This window comes from Perna viridis, chromosome 9 (assembly GCF_037379345.1).
Source record: "Perna viridis isolate PV_CMFRI_1.1 ecotype Kerala chromosome 9, ASM3737934v1, whole genome shotgun sequence".
NCBI lineage: Eukaryota > Metazoa > Mollusca > Bivalvia > Mytilida > Mytilidae > Perna > Perna viridis.
In genome coordinates this window covers 26755150-26760757 of record NC_142453.1, presented here as the reverse complement: position 1 = coordinate 26760757, position 5608 = coordinate 26755150, and positions in this window count along the sequence as shown.

The following is a 5608-nucleotide window of genomic DNA, read 5'->3' as shown; positions in this document are numbered from 1 at the left end:
GCATTTGCGCATGTGTTGCTTAACCTTAGAAATATTTTCTTGACTGACAAAATCTCCTTAAATGGCAAAGATTAAAACATTCTTCGAATGAATAGAAATTTTACCAGATTATCTATATTCAGAAGATCTATTCAACAAACAAATTTGAGTTTATTTGATGGCCACATAGGTATCAAAATCCAAAGTTGTGAGATACAAGGGAAATAATCACTACCTGAAATTTGGCGCGAATTTCAACTAACCATTTACAGCGAATTCCTTTTTGTCATAGTTTCAAAAATTTATCTATCTTTTGTAAAATGTTTTCACTACGGAATTGTTAGGAATTTATTTATTGTCAATAAACTGACACCATTCATATATATATATATATATATATATATATATATATATATATAATGCATTTATGTATACAGACTATATTGCGGATGTGTGCCCCAGATGGTGGAATGGGGTACCCCTGTCGTGTCACATGCTGGGGTTGTCAGGCTATAATACGGAAAACTTGACCGCAAACCATAGTGGTGCACCGTGTTGGGAAAGATGCCACGTTCCTCGCACGTTAAAGAACCATACTGTGGTATTCTCCCGGAGTAGGAACCACAGGGCTCCGCCACAGGAGGCTACATTGCCCGACCCTACCCACCTCTCCCTATTTCCAGTGGCAATCAATATTTGTCGACCCCATTGTCCTTGTGTCCCATCCCTTTTTCATTTCATCATTATTTCATGTTCATTTTATCATCAATTTCATGTTCATCGTCTGAATATAGCTGAAATATTGCTGCTCGGACGTTAAATCCCAACAACAAACAACATATATTGCGTAACCCTTTCGTGTATATATATATTCATGGCAAGTATCAGTATATACATATCACAGCAGGATGCTGATCAGAATATATGACATTGTATCTAAAGACATCATCATTATCATGTCAGAGCTAATTGGACCCCTTCCTGCTTACCAGCCGAGTGTTAATCTTTATTTACTTTGATAATTTTAAGGATGATTTAATTGAAGTCATATCAATAACCATGTGTAAATATATAGCCTATTTGTAAGTATTAACCCCAATCATATATACTGCAACTAAAATGCCTACCCTTTTCATATATTACTAATTATAAAAAGTGGACCGATATGGGCCGCACATCTGTACCTACCGATTAAACTTATATACCTCTTCGTCGTGGAAAACATGTACTCCCTGGTCAAGGTATAGTAGCAAGGATCTTTATATACATTTAACTCCTTGTAGAGTAGAAATTAAATATTTACATCCTTGCACTGGTCAACGAAAGTATAGGCCATGTAATTCAATTTATACGACGTATGATGGAAGTCGCCTGTCGAGTACAAATAACATTTTTTACATTTTTTTTAAGAACCGCGAATAGCATGCAGCGATTTCCAATTACGAACTTGGTGTCCTCTGACACAATTTTTTTTAACTCAGGGTGAGTTAAAAAAAATTGTGTCAGAGGCTTTATACTCTCTGCTTGTCGAGTATAATTGATTTATATGTTTTCAGAATCGATGGACTTCCTACGTTGAGAATATAACATCATAACATGTTGATGTATTATTGTAGATATGCAGTGCATGGCGGATCTTGGGGAGGGGCTCTTGATACGCACTGTAGAGAAGACTTCGTTTACGCGTGTCTCATGATATATCCATTTTCAACAAGCGAGAGAAATAAGCCAAGTACTACACCTTGATCGTGTAATCTGAAATAAAAAGGTCAAGAATGAATATGTAGTGTGCTGATATATAACCAAAATAATACTTATTTCGTTTTCATTTTCAAAAAAATACATGATTTGTTACATTGTTTTGGTGGGTGTCTCATGCCGTTCGCGAATACGTAAAAATTTGTGCGGTTTTTGACGTTGGCTATTAGTGGGACATAGTGTATATAACACCATTTTGTCATTCTTTTTTTTTTTCAATGAAATATCATAACTAAAAATACAACATAAGTTAAATTTGATTAATCTTCCGTGTGAACCATCGATTAGTTGTTATTCACAACCCTCCTGATGAAGCCGCGAGGGGGTTATTTCGCTTATGTGTGTGTTCCAGACCTGACGAGTTTTTGAACCATATCCGTATAGTCTGGACTATATATATGGTATTGATATATCTATAAGGTTGGCATCAAGGAGCTGTGGACTGTTTAAATTCAAATGCGTAACATTACACTGCACTTATGTATGCGTATTTTTCTTTACCGGGAACCTGTCAGTTGAGTCAAAATTTATCGAATTGATTTTATTTTTTTACATAGGGACAGATCCTGAGATTTTGAAAAGATGGTCTAGAGGAGTTCCAGAAAGTGTGGGGGGTGTCATTTTATTATTTTGTTTGACTCACTTACAAGAACAAAAATCTGTCTTGTCATCCGCGGACAGTAACAATATACTGTTTTGTAAAAAATCGTTATCAGATGGGTCACAAAGGACTTATGTTGCATACTTTTTTGCCCGTTATTTTTCTGATAAATTCATTAAGAAATGTTATGTTTCCTTGTTTTACCTAAAATATTATAGAAATGATAATCTATGGTGGCCGATTGTTGAGTACATTCCTCAGTAGTGTGTCAAATCAATCTACACTGTTGACAGTTGTTCATTTTTACTTTAAGCAAATACTACATATTGCGGGCATTAAAGCAACATTTTGTGAAATGTAAGGTCATATTTAAGGTTATTTGTTATAAGCATTCTGGTTAGAGTCAGTAATCTGTTTTTTTTTCAAGCTGCAAGTGTAAACTTAAATTTTTTTAAAGTTTGAAGTGACAATGTCTCCTTTTAAGTACATGCAGTGACAGAACTTAAACAATTTTATGCTGAAGATTTTTTGCACAATCCACAAAAGGAGTATACTTAAGGAAACTCTTTTTGTTGAGAATCAAGTACTATGCGATATAGTGGCGGATTCGGGGGTGGGGGTGCAGGGGATTGGTATCCCCCTTGTTATTGGAAAAGTTGTCATTTTCATGTGTAAAATTGACAAAAAATGGCAAATAATGCCCTAGCACCCTCTCGGCTGGCACCCCCTTTTCAAGGCGTCTGAATCCGGTCTGCGATTGAAGAATAACGGAAATATCAACTGAGTGTAGTTAATGCTAGAGATTATTTGATTTTGCTATATAGTTCAAAGTTGGTACGGTTCCAAAAAAAAAAATCTGGGGTGGTCCCAAATGAACGTCGAATGCCTTGAATTTTTTTCAGCCCCGGCCCGAGACAATACAAAAGTCGAGTCCCAACTAAATAGTGAGCTCATCTTCAATATGCTGACAGCACAGGCACACGTTTCGACAAAAAGACGCCTACACCTTAAAGGTATACAGGTCGATTTTTGTAAGTCTTACAGTGCCTGCCGTTGAAAGTAATCTCTATAATCTTGTTATATCTCGATGGATAAAAAAATATTGACACGCCCCTATTCAGTTAATTTTAGAGATACTTTTCTCATGTTTAAAGATAAAAATATGTTTTAAAATTAATTTATAAGAATTGGCCAAGTTAAAAATTTTGTATATTGAAAAATAACATAAATTTTCCATGTGCACATTTTGTTTATTGCACTTCGCGATATTTTTTTTTATCATAGCTAATTCTTATTTCTTTTCCATCTCACCAAAACAACTAAGTGATTTTTGTTTTGTTTTATTCTGAGCCATTTTTCAGAAAAGTTTTGTCGGCGTGTCGTGTGCATGGACCATGTGTAGTTAGTAGTTTTGATGACCAAATGCCAATTAATGTCGTCTGGTCAAAATTAACTAAAAAAGCAGTTATTCAAGAAGGTACATGTAGATACATATGAGGAAAACATATCCAGTCTTCGAGTCCAAGTACCTAGGTACAGCTAGCCTAGGAAATCCAAATTTATCTATGGGCCGGAATGAAATGGTTGTGTTGAAGCAAGGGTTTTTATTGTCTACATTTAGCAGTACTTGACAGTGGTTATATATTTTTCTCTAAAAGTGACGCTTTGAACCGATGAGCTTTCATAAATTTCCATCAAATTAGAATATTCTGACGCTTTTTCGACTATCACAGCATCCTGCTCCAACTAGCAGTTGAATTGGATCGTTAATGAAATCCTATAAAAATTAATGAAGTCCGGTCTGCTTTATTTAAATAGGCTACTCTGAAGCTTGCTTTGGTGAGTGGTTTTTACAATGAAAAGAAATCAAGATGCAAGTTAATGGATACGGTCGAAATGCACCACAAATCTCATCTGTGCTAACTATAGCGGAGCAAGATTTAATTATATAAAAGTATATCGCCAAATAAATTAATTTGAGATAAATACTGTAATCTGATTGGTTAAAATAATTTTGTTATTTCTCAATGGATAAAAAATATTGACACTCCATATTCAGTTAAATTCAGAGCTACTTTTCTCATGTTTAAAGATAAAAATATGTTTTAAAATTAATTTATAAGAATTGGCTGTGATAAAAAAAATTTTGTCTATTTAAAAATAGCATAAGTTTCCCATGTGCATATCTTGTTTATTGCACTTCGCGCAATAAACGATATGCACATAGAAAGTTCATGTTATTTTTCAATAGACACAATTTTTATTATTGCCAATTCTTAACTAATTTCACCACTTTTCTTAACATACGTTTGTCGAAATTTATGTCCATTAACTACTATTACGGATTTTCCTCTTAGAGATTGGAACGTCCATCTTGATCACCAAAAAATGTCACATTAAACTAATTAATGCTGCACTGGTGATCGGGAACTTAATCTGTTCACGTAAATCTGTTATACCTTTTACATACATGTATTGTACTTACCTGTTCTAGACCTGTATTACGATCAATACACGTAGCTACTGGTAAATATGAGCATTTGATCGGTAAAAATAGGCACAAATTATATTTATGAAATTAAAATTAATGGCGTTTATACATCTCCAAAAATAGGATAAGCGAAAATGTATGATGCCCCAATTATTACAATTGTTAATTAGCTGTAAATTCCCTGTAAATTCCCACCTTGTGGGGGAAGGAGTCTTCTGGTGCGGGACCATCCCCAGGACATGTCAAGACCATTGCAGCGGTTTCTGAGTTTTCCGTAATTTTGTTAACACCCTTCCTTTAAGCAATCATTAAATCAGTGCATGGGCTTTTTCCAGGAAAATACAGCTTTATTGAAAGAAAGCAAAGGGAATAACTTCAATGAAACAGCCACTGGATCAACAGAATCCATTATGAAATTCAGTCACTTCTTTTGGTGGTTGGTTGAAGAAACGTATGCCTTTCATGGGTTTTCTGTCAGCTTTAATTGAACACCTCTTATGATTAAATATATATTCATAATTAATAACTGAGTGATGAATCCAGCAATTTACAAATGAAGGACCCAAAACTCAGGTCCTCAATTATTTATATATAGAATGCTAAATATTTAGTAAGTATAACAAATTCATTTCATTACTTATTGAACTGTACTGCCTCAATGCTTTACTTAAAAAAACATTTTGAAAAAAAAAATCTATCTCATTAGGGGAGAGGCAATTACCCCTCACCCCTCCCCAAAAAAAAAAAAAAAAAAAAAAAAAAAAACACATACACACACA